The following is a 20,735-nucleotide window of genomic DNA, read 5'->3' as shown; positions in this document are numbered from 1 at the left end:
TCGAACAGAACCTTCGTATTGTGTTAAGTGATGAAGATGACGAGGATTCATTGTGAATCTTGCTGTAAATGCTGGACGACTCAAAAAAACAAATTACATTTAGCTCAGAGTGACCAACAACAATGTCTGCATAGCTCATTCTTATTACACTCTTGCACATGCGATCTTGGAGAATTGTGCAGCTTTAAGTGGTTTGACATAAATAACAAGCCTCTTAGGTATATAAGGCACTCACGTACGTTCCTCAGAAACATTAAAGTTCAGATGGGATTCCTGTGTCATGTCATAGGATGGACCTGCGCTGTGACATGACAGTGCAGGTGCATCCTGCACTGTCACTGAGTGCTAATAGCGCTAACCTGACTGAAATCAGGTCTTCCAAATCTGCTGTCGTCCTGCGTCGTTCAAACAGAGAGCGAAGGGCGGCCTTAATCTCGTTGCTAGGGGCTCTGAAAGAGCAGCAGCGCAACTGTTTTCAGAAATCCTTGGACTCTCCTGCGTAACTTGTGTAGGCTTAATAGTGTCAAGCACATCCAAAATACATTAAGAACTCTTCCCTCAGGCTTATCTCCTTCTTGATGAAAGCTTGGTAGAATGCTGATTCAGCCCTTGATCCTATCCTATCCTCCATCCCTTGCCTAAGAACTTGTTGTCTTTTTAATCTCAGATTTGACGGCTGCAGCTGTGTTAAAAACCCCAACAAAGTATTTCTTTGTACATAGTCAGAGCCGATATTCTTGAAAATTTCGTCGGAGGCTTACATGCTTAGCATCTCAATTGTCTTTTTCTCCTTATTGCGGCCCCGCATGTCTGCCCCCGCAACTGAAACATTCATTTTCCGACGCTGATAAATCCCCCCACGCCAACGTCTCGTACCCGGTAAAGCCGCTTGCAATTCAAAGAAGGCGATGAAAGCGTTTGGATTAATTTCTCTCTCTCTTTTTTTTTTCCTTCTAATTATTAAGGTTGCATTGTGCTGGGTTAATGGTCAGTGTTTAAAAACGAACTCCGATGGCACGTGAATCCCAGATGCCACTGGAGTTGGAGCTCACAGCCATCTGCCTGTTTCCTGAAGTCATCAGATCAGTGGCCAGTGCAAACGTTGTGTCCAGCAGCGCTTCGCTGGCCTAAATGTGCTTCGCCACCAGCTGCACAACTTTTTACCGACGTGCTTTAGGTCCACGGTGCGTTCAAGTCAAGTCGTATACTAGAATTTCCACATAAAAATAACCTCGAAATGAGCAATGTGATTTATCAGATGCTATTTTACTAGTCACATTCAGGGAGTTAAATCAGTTGTCACTTAAAAAATGGCCTAAGACAACTTTTGATTAAAAAAAAAAGTAATTTCTTTTTTTATTTTTGGCCAAAATGACTTTATGGCATTTAGTGGACAGTTGTTTCTATTCATTTATTGTAAGATATATGATAGTGCTTTTGTATGGAGGACCAAAACTTTAATTCTAAATAAAAAGCAAAACTATATAAATGGTCCAGTAAATTAACCAACAGATTTAAAATGCATCAATTAATGTGAAAAAGGAGAGCTTTTCCTCATGTTTTATAATTTAATTGACCTTCATGATTGATTTTTTTCAGCTCAGTTCCAACAACTTACATATTTAGGCACATAATATGAATTTTACTGCTTTTAAAATATATTTTTTGTGTTTTTCCTTTTACTCAGAGGAACAACTGATGCATATTCCCTACCTGCTATTGATCAAGAAGGTGTTGATGTTTTGTCCGTGGAGTCTTTGTCAGGTTTTAATATTTCATCAAACCCATAGAAAATAATGCAGCATTGGTTTAAGATTATAACTTTATGAGCATTGATTAAGACTGTGGTGTTATGAAATGACGAAAAAAAAGTGGTGCATTAGATGCAGTTCTGCCCAGTTATCAGATGGTACGACGGCCACCAACACTCATGTTACATTAAATCTCATACATAATAACCACAAAAACTAATAGCATGTAGACAAAAAAAAAAATCCACGTGAGCCTCAACACTGCTGCCAAAGGAGTGTGGATGAATTATTGCTCAACAAACTATTTTTATGGGTCATCATTACCCAAAAAAACAGTATTAGAGAGCAGAAGGATCAAAGTGTTGCAGTACAGGGGCAGATAACAAGCGATAACTGGCTGTTCATGGGACCATTAGATGAAAATGTTTTTGTGAGCAAGCAGAGCACACAGTGGGGAGAAGAGGGAGGAAGAAGATAGAGCAGTGACATTAAGTACAGATCAGCATCAGGTCTCACGCCTCGATAAGTCAAACATGTAACAAGATGTTACCTGTTATGTTAGTTAAATGTGCCATGAGGAGTCAATTAGGAAGATTTTGTAAAAAGTATTAACTTATCTAAACTATTGTGTGCTGCAGGCTGATTAGGTGCTTAGAATAACTAGTTTAGTCTACTTCTTTCCTTAGTTTTATATGCAAAATGTGGTTTCTAGTTAACCACCAATTAAAAAGCGATACCCAGAAGTGAGGCAAAAGTCAAGAGAAATAATTGCAAAATGTCTAAAGTCGTTAATGAATTATAATTTTTTTAGTATTAGTGAAATAGTAGATACTTCCCAGAGTCTCTGCACACACTCAACACATAATTAAACAACACCCCACCTAGCTTATTGTACGGTACAATAATGCAATGCATGTCAACCAATCATTTAAAGCCCACCAGTTTTCCCTAACTTTGCACTCGGTTTAGATCGGCGGTTTTCAAAGTGTGAGGCGCGCCTCCCCGGGGGGGCGCCAGAGCACTTTAGGGGAGGCGCGGTGCGAGGGAAAAAAATAAACCGGAAAAGCTATCTGCTTGCTGTCTACTGATGTGAGAGAAACGTCTTTACGCATTACGATCAACTCTGTGGATTTAGGAAAAAGTTGGTACTGTGGGGTGCGCGTGTGGAGCGGGAATCAGTGGAAATGTTTCCCCCCTTAGAGGATGTTTTGGCCAGTGATGTCAGTAACGTTACTGACGTCGGACCACTTTTTTCAGTAACGAGTAATCTAACGCGTTGCTATTTCAAATCCAGTAGTCAGACTACAGTTACTTATCAAAATCATTTTTGCGTTACTATCTTCTTTTGTTATTTAATCGTATTTCCTCTACGTGTCTTGTCGAGTGACCGACGTCTCTATGCGACAGAAATGTAAACAATGGAGGGAGATGCGCGTTTTGTTGGTGGAAAAACTGGAACTATTTTGAGTTTCTGTCGCCAAGTCCGATTATTATAAGCGGCTTTGGGCTTCATTTTTTAAAGTCGCTTGCAGATTTAATGAGCGGCGGGTTGCGCCTTTTTGGGCTCGTTTTTGAACGTGAAGTTGCTCATTTGGGCTTGGAAATAAGCAGAGACTCACAATAAATCCCAGAATTTGTCCGTCATTAAGGTAGTTTTACTTCGTCTCTCCCTGTCCATCATTTCCCCGATGATCCGTCCCGCTGTGTCTTTGTTAATGTCAAGTTAATGTATTACCTCTGAATGACGTCGAGCTTCGCGTTGCGCTCCAGAAAACTGCAAACATCGAGACCAATATAAACAGCGCAATAAACGTGAAAACAGCCACGAATAAACGTGTCCGTAGTTGGCAATAGTTATAATGGCAAGTTAGCACCGTTATAATTATTAATATAACGTTAATTGAATCAGCCATATGAGCAGAGGAGCTGCAGGAGTATCTCTGTGCTGCGACATCAAACTCAGGGGCGTAACGCAGAATCTGGAGGCTGGGGGGAGGGGGGCTTTAAAATTCTTCTTAGAGTTTTCCAGACAACAGTGGACCACACAAATTACTCATGTTTTTTATTTTTTGTACAATCTCCTCTTCAGTTCAACCTTATCAGTGGAGACACATTGTTGATGTTACCATTATAAAATAACTTACAATTAAGTATTGGCAAAGCTCAATGTGATTTTCACAGGAGGCAGAGCGTTGTTGTTAGCAGCTGCTGAAAGTAACTAAAAAGTTACTTAATCCTGCAGTTAGTTACTTTCCTGCAGTTAGTTACTACTTGACTTGGAAAGTAACTTAGTTACCCCCCCCCCCCTCCGCCCTCCACGGGAGGCAGCAGGCCTTAAGCTCCTTGAAGGGGGGCTCACCCTTTCATACTTTGAAAACCCCTGGTTTAGATAAAATGACCTGAATCAAATGACTGAATACCCTCATCCGCATTCAGCCATTCAGTTCCACAGATGACGAGGTGTTCATCTGATCTAGGGTTGTTGGACAAGGGATGAATGCCTCGAAAAGTTGCAGGATGGGGTTCTAGACCTTTGCTTCAGATATTTTAGTCTCATTTAGAGGTTAAGAAAATGTCTTATTGAAGAAATATGTCCTAACAATTCAAAAAAAGAGGTTATTTACACCCGCCACTCTAATGAGTCACCTAGACTCCTAAGTACACTGGTTAAACCATGTTATTAGTTTGGTTATTTCTCCAGGCTAACGTTGCTGAAATGTTGATTTTGAAGGTTTTCTTGTAAGGAAGTTTTGCTTTTCTAATTACATTTTTGCTTTTTTAATGACTAATTGCGTGAACAAACTGCATTCATGCAATTTATTTATCTAGCTATCTTATTTAATGGAAATCAGCAATTACAAAATTGTGTCTTTTTTTCCCCAACATTGGCGAAATATTGACAAAGTTTCACACGCATTTGTATCGGAAACGCAGCTAGTGTCAACAATTGGACTCTCTTGAAACTCACCTGAGTAAAAAGTCTCTTTTTCTTGATCACATTTCAGTTTCTTGTTTGCCAATGGTTCACTATTTGGTTAGATGTTTTTCTGTTCGATTGTAATTACTGATCCTACAGAAAAAATCTAGTTGAATTAACGTCTTTGCGCTCATCAAAAGAACTTTGTAAGTCTTTACATTCAAAGTACGCTTGGAGTGAGATGCTGCCTGGCAGTATTCTGATGGCTTTCACTTGTCCCGCGTCCCACGGCAGATTTGTGTGTTGTCATAGCTGTGTACAAACCTGTACAAGCACAAAGCAGAGGTATTGGTAGTGATCTGTATGCATCATCGGCGACAGTGTCTTCTAGAGTTGTGGCTCCTGTGACATTTGTTCTTAAAATACAGCTGCCGAGATTTCAATGGACAATTTTGGGAGCCTCTGAGGAAATCAAGTCCAGTCTATGAATGACAAAAGCAATCAGACGAGCAGCTGCTCTCCCATTGGCTCTGAGGTGCATGTAGACCACTGTGTGGAACAGCTGCTGGAATTTGTGAGGCGAATAAAACAGAGAGATATTGTCAGCAGTTCAATGTCTGGCGTGAATGTTCTCTCTCTTAATCACAACAGTATTGTATTGACTTTTGTGTGCATATAACCGCACCGTAACTCCGATGATTTTTTTCTCTCCAGGTGACAGACGATTGGTCCGGCCAAAACGTGCTGCGAAACCCACCAACAGTGGATCCCACCCTATTTGCGGTTCGGTATCCGCGTATTCACCTGTTCGTAGACTTTTGTGTGGACCGGAACTACAAATTATTCTCAGAAGGTTCGCCCATTTGGGGATTTTTATCTAAAATATTGAAAAGAAAAGCTTTGGTGAGCACTTCAATTAAGAGCTTATTGTTAGCGTTGCAGCAGAGATTTGGATGAGTAATATTGGCTTGAAAAAATGCATTTCGTGCAAATCCACTCCCACTCCTTGGTCTTTTTGTCTACACAGCATTAAGAACAAAGTCATAAACCTCTGACAGAAAAAATACAGATTTTCCTTTTTCAAAACAAAATAACAATACATATAGAAAGCTGAGCCGATTGTGTTTGCTGCACCTATTCTCCAAGTAGCTGACCCACCAGCTACAGCAGCCACAGCTCTTTATTTACATGCATCTTGATAAGTTGTGATGGAGTAGCTCTGCATTTCCTCTTGTTAACCACTTGCACAGCCCCTGAATCTGGCTGGTTTTCTTTACTACCATGTGCTTAATTGCATTCGCTCGCTGTCTCTGATGTGGATCAGTCTTTTTATTAAACTGGAACAAACAAATCTCTTTTTCCAGACTAGCTGGCCAGAAAGCCACTGACCTCAGGTGGTCCATTGCGAGCTGAATGCAGGCCAGGTGCAAATCCGCACGGAGAAGAACTTGGCATTTGTCTCCTCCCGTTTGATCAGATATTGTTTATGAAGCAGTAAAAGGCTGTCACATTGTTGAGTGTGCACTAAATAAAGTTCAAGTGAAAAAAACAAATTTCATCAGGGCATCATCCCATACTAAAATTTGAAGAGCAAAGCTGTCCTAATTTGACCGACAACTTTAATGAGGGCTTCTGTTTGGATCAAGTTAAATGCAGCATGGCAGTGCGTGTGCTATGATTGATATCCTGTGTCTTTGGACTGCAGTGTGAGGCAGATTGTGGTAAATTATAAATATATGTATATATAAAAAAAAAAGGAAAACATTTGGAAAAATAAATTGTGTGACTGTAAACTTTTCACTGTTCATATAATTCATAAAACCAGTTTTGACACCAACAAAAAAAGTCAGTTTAAACAACATCACGAACTGGTGATGTTGTTATTCTGTGAATAAAGTTGTGGAGTTGTCCTCAAAAGCTCATATACTGTAGTTTAGTTTCAGACTTATAAGGCTGATTATGTGCAAAAAAAAGTGGGATCTGCATAAATGTTAGAGTCTGGCCACCCCTGGACAGGTCATAACAAAAGAAAATAAAAGTGTTGGGATATGCTAGTGAACATCAGAGAAGAACAAAACTGGGACAAACGTTTCAACATTTAAATGATGTCAGATTTTTAGTGTTTTGAACAACAAAAAACAAACCTGACACCATGGGTGCCTCAAACAAACTGGCATTATTGTTTTTGGCTGCTTCTTGAGCTGCAACTTTTTTTATGTATGATTTGTCCACATTGTCCTTGATTCTTTTTTTTTTCCACCAGGGGGTCTTTTTGTGGGCTCTAGAGTCCCTTATATGACTGTAGACGGACAGGAAAGGGGGAAAGACATGCGGCAAATGTCAGTCAGGTCCGGGAATCGAACCCGCGGCGGCTGCGTCGAGGACTCAAGGCCTCCAAACGTGGGTTGCGCTATCCTCTACGCCACCACAGCACGCCCACATTGTTCTTGATTCTTGACATGAAAATAAATCTAAATTTTGCGAGCCACAAGCTTGAACACAATGAAAGGTAAACGGTTATTAAAACTCTTACATTTTGTTTCTGGAAGTTTTTTGTTTGTCTTTTTTTTTTTTTTTTTTTTAAGAAAATACACTTTTTTAGGAAAGAAAATCTAAAGCCTAAGTCACTGTTTGTGACGCAGTAGCAACCACCAGACCCTTTTTCACTGCCAACTGAGTGGGTCACTTGTATTTGAATGCTATGCAAGGTGAACGCAATTTGGAATTAGGGATTGTGAAAAGCTTGACAGACTTCTAAATTAAAGAGAGCCTGTCGTTTTCTTCTTTTGTCTCACAAGAATGATTTTTTTAATTTCCAGACTGCACATCCAGAGGCTGGGAAAAAACAAAACAAAACTATTCTTCTTTTCAGTCTTGTCCTTCTTGACGAGGGAGAAAAAATATCTCTATACAAATACAGACAAGTGTTATTTTTGCTTCCAAGCACCAGTTTATACAACTGAAAAACCTATTTCCACTGGGCATCTGTCCCCTCTTCCTATGAGATTTAGAAGTCTTTGCAGAGATTTCAGTATTTGGGCATCACTTGCTCGCAGAATACAAAAATATCTTCCGAGACTGGCACTTTCTTCCTTAATTCCCACTGCATTTCACCCCTTCCCAATTCCTGAATGAGAAAATGAGCGCTTCTCTGAGAAGAGCCAACCAAATAAAGCCCTCTTTGGGCCTGGAGCCACTAATCTGTAATTTAATTTCACGCAGGCGTCTGGGGCGTGAGGACGCAGACCAAGGTCAAGGACGACTGTACAGAGAGATGTGGATGTTTGGGCACAACCTGGGGTTTGATCAACACTCTCACACAGCTTAAACCGAGGACAGTGAGTGTTTTGTGGGCGTGTGTGTGTTTTGGCATTCCTCACCTTGCAAGGCCCCTATCTTCAAGAAATGCTACATTATGAGGATCCACTCCTGCTTATGGGGGCCAAATCCTGGGCCCTATAGGAAGAACTACTGTTTGTGTGAGTTGAGTTCATGTTTAGGCTTATGCATGTTCTGGTATTGGGTAAGTTTATGGTTAAGGTCAGTATAAGGCTATAGAAATGAATGAAAAATGACTGGAAGTCAATGTAAAGTCCTTGTGAAGATAGGAAGACGTGCTATGTGTGAATGGGTGTGTGTGTGTAGAGGCTGAGAGGTATTTCAGTAATGGTTTACTGAAATCAGACTTCATGCAAGGTAGCTATTCAGCATATGACAGCAACAAACATTCGCAGAGAAAATCCATTATTCAAAACGAGTAAAATGTTTGCAATGACTGAGCATCTGCAAACAGAGAGAGATTAGCCCTAAAATAGGACTGCGTCTAACTGGGAACAATTCAGCATGTCAGAGTTGATCTGCATGTAAATGAAATATTTGTATTACTTTGACCGTAATTCACGCTTTGCTCATTATGGAGTGTAGTTGGCGGATAAATCACCTAATGGAATGTGGAAGGGTGAATTTGAACAGCCTGGCTAATCCTGCGGTAGAAGGGAAGAAACGTTTGTAATAAACTCGACCTCGTTCCGCCTGAATGAAGACAGAGTGTCCCCACCCAAGAACAAAACCAATACCTACCAATGAGCCGACAGTTTCACCATGTCTCTTTAATGTAAATAGGCACTGGGTTTTTTTTTATTTAATTTATTGTTATTTTTTTATTTCAAACAAATGATTTTGGTATTCATACATTATGGCACTTGGACTCGCTTAAGTAGTTCAAAAGGATGCAGTAAAACAAAATGTCCACCCCCCCCCCGCAGGCTGGAGGAGATAAAACATTCTACGTCAGCTGTAGAAACTAGCCGAGATTGTCTTTCTTCATTAAAAACAATTTCTTACATGTAAAAGCTGTCAGGTCAGGGAGAGGGATCAGAGTGTTTCACATCCGCCATTTGCAGTTTGTTGGAGCTTCGCTGGCGTTCACTTTCAATTGCCTCGACTTACTGAATATAGGAGAGCGGCGCACACTGACAGGTACAAGTTACTCCAGCGACAGACACTAATTAGCAAGTCGCGGAGTAATAGGAGAGCCGGGCTCGCTCGCTCTCTTGCTCTCTCTCTCTCTGGCAACTGAAGCAGGGTCATCTCTTTAAGTGTCTCACTTCCTATTAGACAGCAGATCTCTGGCACACGCCCCATCGCAACGCATGCAGAGTGATGTCAGTGACAGACAAAGGATCCTGTCACATCCTGTCGTTTTCAAAAGCGCCCGCCGCTCCTCGTGTCGCAGACAACACGACTCATTCAACTGCGTTTACCCGCCGTTGCGTGTCTCCGTCGAGAGAATGAAAGGAAGGCAATAGAAACTAATGGCACATGATGTGTTTATGTGTTTGGATGGGAACTCGAGGGAAAGTCTAAGAAAGGAGATGATGGACTCATCTTCTGCTCAGCGAGGCTTTGACATTCTGCAGGGGATGCTGGAAACAGTCTCTAGGTTGATGGATAGGTGGACTGGGATTACCCGCCAGACTCATCTCCTCCTTCTCCCACCCCGACTGTCTGGCCTCGACTTCTGAAAAGAGACACACACAAAAAAACAGCACACAGATAACTTTGGGTTCTTTATAGCAGAGGACATGAAGAAAGAAACCTGAGTAAAAAAAAAATAAAAATCTAACCTATTATGAAGGGAAAAAAACATGTCTGCAGTAGAAACTGCAACCACATGCACTGATTAAGCATCAGATTACAACCACTCACCCCTGTGGTGAGGTCGGTCTGCAGTGAATAACACTGATTATCTTTGAGTCATGCTACCTGTTAATAGGTGGCATATATTAAGCAGCAAGTAGACATTTTATCCTCAAAGTTGATGTCTTAAAGGTAAGAAAGGCAAGTATGACTAGGGCAATTGTCATGGCAAGACGGCTAAGTCAGAGAAAACTGCATCTCAAGTGGTTCAAGGAGGGAATGACGGTAAAACAGCGACGATGTCTCCGTAAACCCCAGAAGCCCCAAGAGTCACATGATGAGCAAAGGCTGCCCCATATGGTGCGACCTTACAGAATGGCTCGAGATGATGTTTAAGAAGTTAATGTTGGGATGATAAGAAAGGTGACTCCCTGAATGCAGAGACTTCTTTCAGCAGGATAACGCAACCTGGAAAAATACAAAAATAGTGCAAGTGTTTCTTGATCTGGAGAATATGAGGATGCATTGCCAAAAAAAGGCAAGCTGACAGAGGTAGTGTGATGCATTGGACGATGTCCTGGACACCCTTAGGACTTGTTATCTATAGCTATGTCATTCTGTGACTTTGACATGGACCACCTGCCTCATTCAGACAGTATTCTCTGATGACTGTGAGCTTTCTCAACAGGGTGTTGAGCCCTGTCCCACGCTAAAACTGGTTGAGGAACGGTTTGAAGTGCTTGATAGTAAGCTTAAGATGTGCACTTGGCCTCCAGATTCCCCCAGATCTCAACCCAATCCAGCATCCGCACAGGAAAAAAAAAACAAAAAACAAATCCAATCCATAGAGGAGCCACACCACAGCTTTACAGGAGTTAAAACATCTGCTGCTAGCACGTCGGCACCACAAATCACAGCACACACTCAGGGATCCAGCATAGCAAAAGAGGGAGCGACACACTCTTAGGCATGTTATAATGCTATGCCTGATTGGTGTGTGAAATAATTGGAGCAAATACACTCCACACAGATTTAACATCATAAAATTACCAGCTACAACAACCAACACATCTCTTAAATCAAGACATCCTCTCTGCGCGTCTCTGAACTGTTTCTTCCTCGTAGCCCATGCGGACCACCCCACTGAGAAAGAAATTGTTCTCCTTGCATCATTAAACAGTTTGAATTAACTCGGGTGGAATTTAATTGTCACACATGACGTCCCCCTACTTGAAGCTTTTAAAGGCAACATAGCTTAGCTATAGCTATAGGCTCGGAAGTTTAGCTTTATTGAAAGCAGTTTTAAATGATTACAGTCCAACCGGTCATCAGGGAGAGGATTCGTTTCAGTTTCCAGATATTGCACATACTGTATGTAATCTGAGAGGAAGTAATAATCTCTGACTTGGGATGGAGGGAATATCTGTTTGTGTTCTGTTCAGTTGTCAGCTGTCAACACTTCTCCTCATTCTTTTGTCTTGTTCTTGTCTCGTCTCATCTTTTAAGAACTCGCTTCATAATCCATTCCAGTTATAGTTCGGTCAGGAAGCTGTTCGTAGCACATGACTGACACTAATTATCATCCCTTTATTATATTTTACACATGAGAGCCGATGCGATGCGCTTTAATTCTGAATGAAAACCCTACAGGCCCCGCTAACTGCGTGAAAATGTCAAAACAAAAACTGACGCAGTTAGAGAGTCTGGCGTTGCAAACGATGGAAAACTCAGCAAATTAAAAATTGCCGGGAAAAATATCTGTTAAACAGAGATTCTTAACAAAAAAAAACACACACTCGGGCTTCCATTTGCTCCCTGTCAAGATGCAATTCGATCTGCCATCTTATCCATCACCCAAATGAATACAGCGCAATTCTCACACATGCATCGTTCATCACATTCAAATCCCTCAACGTCCCTCGAGAGATCACTACGCAAGAGTGTTTCAGAGTGGATTGGTTGAGTGAGAGGGTCAGAGGTGAAAAAAGGAAATAAGAAAAACCTGTACTTTCACAGAGGTGCAGAGCTATTTGGAGTCTTCTAAAATAACTCTTCCAGGCGAAAAGACTCAAAGAATAAAATCCCTTCCAACGTTTCCAACAATCAGCTTCTCTGAGTCGGGGATCCAAAGCAGTCACGGCAGAAACAATGAAACCTCAGCCCTAACAACTCGGAGACAAGCTGATGGACGGATCCATTTAGTGCAGGTAAACCGGATCGCGGGCTAATTTACTAAGGACATAGGAGGCTGGTTACAAGAACGGTGCAATGGGTTTAATCTAACAAAGCGTTGAAAACCACAGTCTGTCCTCAGTTACATCAAAATGAAAATGATTTTTTTTTTTACCTCCACCAGTAGCCTAGCTTAGCTTAAAGCAAAGTTAACTTGTAAAAAAAAACAAAAAACACCTCTGCAGCCATAGTTTTTGACTTTGACAGAAACAACAACAACAATCGGAGCAACTATCAAAGCAGGCGTCGCTCTGAGAAAGCAAATGACTGGGAATAACCTTGAAGACGAAGTCAGCATAATGAGGAAGCAGCTAAACTTTACTGATACTTAGGAGAGGATTACCTGATGATGAAAAACACATCATGGCAGTTTCTCTGCACACAATGGATAATTACAAAGTATAATGCACACCGCTCACAGAGGATATACAACCTCTGTCTTTAAGGATACATTTACATTTAAGCAGATACCTTTACAAGCCTGCAGTGAAAATAGGATCCCAAGGGTCCGGTAGGATACGAATAGAGAGGTGTGGAATATATTTAGACAGTGGTTAGACTCATCAGCGTGGGAAGAAATATAATAGGCAATTGTTATTAGACTTAACCACGCATGGAAATGCACTATTCCAAGCAAATTGTGGTGCTCCACAGTCCCATTGGCATTAAACTAGCAGGGGAGATGTTTACATATCACCAATGTTAGACATTACTATTCATAAGTGACACCTCGAATATAAACAATGCCATCATAGTTGTTTTGAAACCTCCCATTAGGGAGTCTGATTTCCTTAATGAAGAAAGAAATGTTTCGACCGATCTTCCAGATTTGCTAACTAAGGTGTTGGGAGAGAGGCTTGAATGACAAGAAGTATATTACTTCATGGTACAATCAAGTGATTTGGTAAAGTTGGTAAAGTTCTCAGAATTTTAGCAATAACTGATTTTGTGTTGCTAGGGGGTGCTATTTTTAGTTGTATATATCCTTTATTTAGTGGGGAAGAAACTATTCATTGAGATTAAAAGATATCTTTTCCAAGCGTGACCTGGCCAAGATGGCAGCAAAAAACGTACAACAAATACCTGATGCAAGATTCAAGACCAAATACACAACATGCATAAGCAAGAGAAATCATAATCGCACATTAGGGCCAAGTGATTGGATTTCTCTGTCCTTTAGAATTGATCGAAATTACACCCAGCTAACAAGAGATGATAACTTTAAATTGTTCTGTAGACAAACGTGGGCATAAATATGTAGGAAGATGCCCATAGATACATTTATAGTCAAAAACCAGCAAGTGAAAAGGTCTACAGTCAGTCAAAGACGGACAATTTGTAGCGTACGAAGCCTGAGTTGATGTGAGAAGCACTTTTTGTTTCTAAAAAGCAATCCCAATTTAAGTTTCAGCTTAGAAACCAGTTTGTTCATATGAGGTTCAAAAGCTAGATTCTCATTAATCAGAATACCTAAACATTTGTAGCACCTCATTTGTTTGCTACATCTATGCTAAACCAAGATCCTACAAACATGAACTATTGAGTTGTATTTCGTGACTCAGTAGACAAGTTTACTAAAGCCACACATTTGTGCCCATGGAGTACAACAAAAAAAGTTACTTTGTATTATTTTATTTGGCAGTTATGTTCAATCTATAACTAATATATCTTTTCATATGCTAATTCATTATTTTACTTTGAAATTAGCACATGGATGTCTGCATTTGGTAAAACAAAAATGTTTATATCGATGTTTCTGCCCGATAAAATTCCCATAACTTGCTATAAGTTCCATTAATTATAAAGATGTCAATAAAAAATTTCCAAACGGGAATATTTTCAAATTCTCCATCTTAAAAGTCTGATGGGAAACTTCTGGAAAGGCTCCAGAAATCTATTTCTAAATCCATGTATGTGTCCTGAGTGGCAGTGGCTATGAACTCCAGATGAACTGTAGAGGCAGCGAAGCCCCAAAGGAGATGCAGTCACTCACATTAGAGGGTGGTCTTCACTCAAGACTGACACTAAACTGTATGATGATGACGCTTTTATAAGGTCCTGGCACAAGAAAAGCTGCAACCGCTCCAGCTCTCTTTCTCCAGTCAAAAACAGAAATGCACGGTATGTACGATCCCAACAGCAGGGAGTCCAGTCTGATGCCAGGTTTACGAGGCGATGCCAGGTGGAATCAGGACCAACCAAAGGAAAATCATATAAAATTGTAGTTTGTATCTTTTTCTTTAATGGACAAATTCATCCATCCATCCATTTTCTGTTCACCCTTGTCCCTAATGGGGTCAGGAGGGTTGCTGGTGCCTATCTCCAGCTGCGTTCTGGGCGAGAGGCGGGTTCACCCTTGACAGGTCGCCAGTCTGTCACAGGGCAACACAGAGACATACAGGACACACAACCATTCACACACACACTCACACCTAGGGAGAATTTAGAGAGACCAATTAACCTGACAGTCATGTTTTTGGACTGTGGGAGGAAGTCGGAGAACCCGGTGAGAACCCACCACGCACAGGGAGAACATGCAAACTCCATGCGGAAAGACCCCGGGCCGGGAATCGAACCCAGGACCTTCTTGCTGCAAGGCAACAGCTCTACCAACTGTACCACTGTGCAGCCCTAATGGACAAATCAATTGTAAATATACGAAAAAATGCATGACTGTAAAATGTTGCGTTTTATCAAATCTCCATGGCTTACAACACTGCAGAAAATTGTTAAGCTAACGGTTTCATAATTTGCTTCTAAGGACTCAGAGTTCCTTTATTGAACAGTTTCTAAGAGTTTTATTTTTAACAAATAGGGAGATAACATTTAATAACGACCTGGCACAGGGCAGAAGAGATGCATAAACTTTCAGTTGATCATCTACTGTAAGACAAGTTTTCAGCAAAGCCCTTATAAATACTACTACTGTGTTGCAAACAGCATTATTTTTCATCCATTTATTAAAAGAATCCACAACAAAATGCCTGTTAGAATTTGGGGCCGGCTTGCAGCGATATAATTGGTTCGTTCCTTGAGTATTGGTCGAATACAGGACTGATAATGAGAAAATATACAGCAGAAGTCCAAAAAAAAAAAAAACTTTAAAAGATGTTTTGGAAGCCGGAGAAACTATGGATCAAAGACCGCTTTAAATGGCGGCGAAAGTCTCGCTCATTAGAAGGAAAATATAACAGGAACAGGGATGACTAGGGATTTTTGGCCTTAAGAAAGTAGACACAGAGTACCTTGCAAAGTCGTCTCACGGTTTGTCATGCTATAATGACAGATTCTCATGATAACTCGAGAGGAGCTACAAGGATTCACAGCTCAGGTGGGAAAATCTGTTGAGAAAACAGCTCCTTGATGTAAGCTAGCAAATTCTGCTTTTATGGAAGAATGCAACAAAACAAAAAAAAAGACTCACCTGTCAGATGAGACATTGTTAGTTAACTGTGATCACCTTGATAATCTCTCCATCCAATTTGAATAAGTTTGAGAAATTTACAAAGCAGAATGGGCAAAAAGGCTTCGGTCTCTGTGTGTGAAATGCATAGATACAGTAGATACATAAAAAGGGTTGCAGCTGTAAGTACAGTGATACACTGTACTTACATTTTTATTTGCAGAGAATGTATGCATTCTTTTCCCCACCCACATGTCCATCCCTGTTTTGTGTTGGTCCTAAAATCCCTACAAAACACATCGAAGTTTGTGTTTTGGCAAGGATTTTATATGCCTCTTTGTTTACTGGAGCCTATAATATAGCCGCTCATGCATGTTTTGTGCCTTGGGTTGATATTTTACAGGAACATGAGAGGATGTGGCAGACAGTTACTGGAAACAGGAAACACTGTTGAAATATGTAGACTCTGCAGGAGCAGGTCTCTGCGGGAGAAAAAGAAAAAGAAACAGAAGGAAGAGTCCTGAGCAGTGATAATTCACATAGGTCACAACACATAACAATGATCACTACTTGAATGATGGAGTAATGCAGCAGCTCCCGCTACAGGCCTTTCCACTTTATTCCAATAACACTGAGCCAGAGTGAGGCGTCTGACAGTTCATTTTGTTGCCACAGTGTTATTCGAAAGCAGCGGCATGTATCACGCACACACAAAAGAAAAAAATCATACCCCTTGATCTGTTTTTTTTTTCTTCTCCCCCCTACATCAGGGGTGTCAAACTCCAGTCCTCAAGAGTCGCTGTCCTGCAGTTATTAGATGTGCCACATGTACAAAACACTGGAATGAAATGGCTTAATTGCCTCCTCCTTGTGTAGAGGCCTGCTAATGACCTCATTACTCCATTCAGGTGTGGTGCAGCAGAGGCACATCTAAAAGTTGCAGGGCAGCGGCCCTCCAGCACTGGAGTTTGACACCGGTGCCCTACATGGTATGGCCCAGCCTCTCTCTAAAAAACACTCTGCAGCCCCCCTGGTGTTAATTATGAGATCCCCCCCACCGCCCTGTGAGGCTGGGTGGGACGTGGAGGTGCATTAATCTTGATTTTTCACTTTAGACTAGAGGATCATTTGAAGAGACTCCTGTGGTAAACCCCAAAGGCGAGGTGACTCGGTACCTGAAGGAAGATAGCGGGATGAGAGAAGAAAGACTCCCCTGTTTGTTCAGCGCACATATTGGGATGCTGTCCACCTCTTCAGGCAAGTCAATCATTTACCTTATGGGCCTTATTTTTGTCAGCGTGTTAATCTGGATGAATATTTAGAGTCACACAGGACGGCGCAGCAGACGTCTCCCACCTGTGTTGTGATGGATTTGCTCCCAGATGCGGCGTGAAGGTGAGTGTCACCTTTTAAGATGAAGTGAGCGAGAGCAAGTGACTTTGAGGAGTTCAGTCAAAGAGTTAACGTTCAGCTAGAGGCGTAGTTCAGCCCGACGCCAACACACGATTTGCAGTGTTTGGGGTTTCTGAGAGCACCTTTTGTGATTTACACAAAGTCAGGCATTAAAACTGTTGTTCAAGTAAAAATACTTCTGTGTTATTAGATTACAGCCACTGCCTCGCTACGCTCATATTAGCAGACTGCATAGACTAAATGGAGTGTGTTCAAGTGAATGGACAGGTCATTTTAGCAAATGAGAATAAAATGAGTTCTTTTTAACTAATGAACCAGTTGAGTATCAGAAAGCTTTTAGGATAGCATGTTCTTAATCTATTAAAACCTCAGATAAACTCTAAAATACATTAGAGATCTGTAGTTGTTGATTTATTAACCTTTCTGACCTAATAGTTACAGTCTACTCTGCAATCCCAGAAGCAGAACCAAACATGGAGAAGCACCGATCAGATTCTATGCACCATAAATCTGGAGCAAACTTAGAGGAAACTGCGAAGATGCTGAAACACCGAGTTCCTTTATATCAGCGCTTCTCAATTCCAGTCCTCAGGCCCCCCTACTCTGCATGTTTTAGATGTACCTCTATTCCAGAGCAGCTGATTCAAATGACTGCATGACCATCAAGTGCTGCAGAATCCTGTTAATCACCCACATATTCAATCCAGGTGTGTGGCAGAAGGGAAACGCCTAAAACATGCAGGGCAGGGGGGCGTGAGGACTGGAATTGAGAAACACTGAGTTCCTTTAAATCAAGGTTTAGAATCTTTAATAAACTTAGGTATAATATGGATAAGAACGAACCTTCACGACTGGTTTTACTAGACCGAAGGGTAGCTTTAGATTCTGCTGACCGCTTGATTTGAATTTTTAAAGTGTTACTGAATTTTGTTAATTAGCAATTTTAGCAAAGGACTCTTTATTACACTTGTCTGTATGAAAAGTGTCGCATAAAAATAGATTAATTTACTACATACCGGTACTCAGTTTCTTGCAGCATAAAAAAAAAACTTTCTGTCCTAATTCATTTCAAATAATCAGCCTCTCTGAGCACCAGATTTTTAAAGAAATAGTGCCATGTTGTATTTTTTTATCATGATGCTTCTTCTTCTTAAGTTAATGAAGAAGCTCTGAGGCGCATAGCATACATGTAGAAATATGTCCATTGCAGCTTGCTCCATCTGCATGTGTGCAAATTTCTCTCCAAGGTTCTGTGACCACACTACGATGTTTGCAGACTTCAGAAAGCTAACCATGAAAGTTCTGGGCAATATGTTCTGCATATTCCCATCACAGTGGGGGGGCTGCTCAGCAGTTAGGGTTTTTTGTTTTTTTTTGCCATCTTTAAATTCTCCTGTGTGGAACAAATCCTCTTTGATAGGCCACAGCTTTGTAAACAATATGCTGATATTAGCTTCTAACTAATAAGACTTCATTCGGTTTAGATTTAGAACTTGTCTGCCAGGCGTATGGTGCTTGATGTGAAAAGTTTTTAACACCCAAGAGAAAACTCACTTTTTTTTTATGTTGACAAAGCAACAATCACACATGGATTTGACAAGTTTTCATGAAATGTCCTTTTCATCCAGAGGAACAGAGTAAACTGCTTGTGAGAGCATTGTTAAGTAATGCAACTTCATATAACATAATAACAGTATACATTATCATTAAAACTGCAGATTTAATACAACTATTTACCTTCTGTATGTGTTCCGTCCATCCATACAGGGGACACTCATTTCATCCGATTGTACTCGGGATCAGGATCTGGGATCTTGTACTTTAGGTCATGGGTCATGATCCATGTCTCGTGTTCATGCAAGGAAAACATTTGTGGACACATTTGACTGTACAGAAGTCACATCGCACTTAAGCCTCCCGCAGTCTTAGTGCGACGCTCGGGGAAGTGCCCAGGGTGTCCCGTCAGACCATCAGTTCCCAAAACCACACGCACACACCCAAAAATTTGAAAAAGTGCACAGGGTATAAAGCTTGTGGGATTCAATAGATCCCGTCTCTTAAGTCTACAGGAGGGTTATGAAGATCAACTGTATTTTGTAGCCTTGCAACACCACTCAAACGTGGTCAAAAGACTTTCGATATTGGAGTGGACCGACAAAGTCCCATGACACCCTCACCAAGTCTTCAAACACCCTGGGCCCGTTCTCCAAGGCCATGAGGAAAATCACACAACTCTTCCTGAATCTAAGCCTCGACAACGAGAGTCAGAGCCTCCTTTCCAACACCTAGTAAGTACTCTTTCTCTGCAAGGCGGGAAATGTGATGCCTTGATGGTTCAAAACACACTCTCCTGTTCCCAATCCAAAACACTGGGGCAAACACGGTAGTATGCCATTCTTCTATAAATTACCTTGAATTTGAAATATGGAGGCTAAAACAAGCAAAGGTCAATATGCTATATAAATCTAGGAATCCTTTATCCTCTGAGGATAAAGGATTCTTTTGAGTTTGCAGGGTTGTTTAATCATTTATATGCGGCTACCGCTTGCAGTCCAGTCTCATGTCCACTTTCCAGTACTCAAGCAACTCATGTATTTCAGCATCAACACACCGCTGATTTTTGTATCTCCCCTATCATCTGCAACATGAGTAATCTATAGTGGTTAATTGAGCCCACAGGCAGCTGGTTTCAGTGAAGGCTCCTGTGCCGTCCTGGAAAAAAACAAGACCTCTCTAGAGAAGTCGGCTCTCTGTCGAGAGGCAAGCGGAGCAGAACTCTCGCCGCGTTCATTAGCTGTCATTGATCAGGGATCCAGTCACTGTGCAACTCCTATCAAAGCTCCCATATTACCAAGTTTCATCCCCTTGAAAAAAAAATACTACAAAGGCAAGACAAATAGATCAGGCATGACAAGTTTTATTTCTTTATTTATTTTTGACTGGACTATTTGATGTAGATGTTTGCCAAGGTTTTCAACGACACCAGAAATTGCAACACAGCACAACTGTCCATCGCAGTTTTTTTAATTAAATATGAGCTACTACATTTGGTTATTAGCTCCACTGAAAGCCTATCCTTGTGTAACCTCACAGGAGGGGAACTCTTCAGCAAGTTTTTGACAAAGAACACGAATTTGATATGATCCAACATATTGGTTTATGGTGAGTAAAACTCTGGTTCTTTATAACCTTTAGAATAGTTGAAGGGCATTTTATCCATTTGAGAAGCAGAAAAATTTGAAAAAATGTCTCCCTAAAAAACTTCATGGTGCACACTTTAGTAGAAATATTATTCAACATCGAATTGAATATTCCTCTTAAGTTTTCATTGTGATTTTGGTCATTACACGTTTTTATCTGCGAATCTTTCATCGTCACCACAAACTCCAGGTTTTCCTCTACATGCAATCAATTGTAGCACAATTATATATATATATATGCATTTATAAAAGTTACTTTATTTGTGAAAAGCCAACACCTTCCAGTCCGGTTACGAAGCTGGCTACTGTGCGCTGCGCTGCTTGCAACAGTGAAGGAAAATTAGAGACAACAGTCCAAAGTAGAGGGAGAGAAAAAGGTGAAAGAAAGGTACCTAAAGAAGGTTATGTTGAATACATTTTTAGTTCAAGCCTGTGTACACAACCCTAATGTTAAGGTACATTTCATCTAACTTAATTAATCTAGTTTGAACATAATGCTTAATGTTTCAGAAATGTTTTGACTCCCGGATTGTGGTGTTTAATCAGCAGCATGGTGTCACCCCTCAGGAAACCTTGTCCTCCTCAAATGTCCCATTCTTAAACTCCTTAATCTAAAGAGGCTATGAGTAATATGAGACATGCTGGCATCGGAGCTGGATTCAGTCCTGGGCATTTGCATC

General features: G+C 40.9%; 1 protein-coding gene across 5 annotated transcripts in view; it reads right to left on the bottom strand.

Annotated features, from left to right (window-relative positions):
- Positions 1-4,935: 4,935 nt before the first annotated feature.
- Positions 4,936-20,735, bottom strand: part of cd276 (CD276 molecule) — a 100,943-nt gene continuing 85,143 nt past the window's right edge. For 2 of the 5 annotated variants that reach the window (XM_044133967.1, XM_044133985.1), the window contains exon 9: positions 5,807-9,688. The gene's annotated coding sequence lies outside the window, so the exon portion shown is untranslated. Of the gene's footprint in view, positions 9,689-20,735 lie in introns of all 5 variants that reach the window. The other 3 variants (XM_044133999.1, XM_044133992.1, XM_044133977.1) reach the window with 3 other exon arrangements.

This window comes from Gambusia affinis, linkage group LG02 (genome assembly GCF_019740435.1).
Source record: "Gambusia affinis linkage group LG02, SWU_Gaff_1.0, whole genome shotgun sequence".
NCBI lineage: Eukaryota > Metazoa > Chordata > Actinopteri > Cyprinodontiformes > Poeciliidae > Gambusia > Gambusia affinis.
The sequence above is the reverse complement of the archived record's forward strand: the minus strand, read 5'-3'. Positions and strand labels throughout refer to the sequence as shown.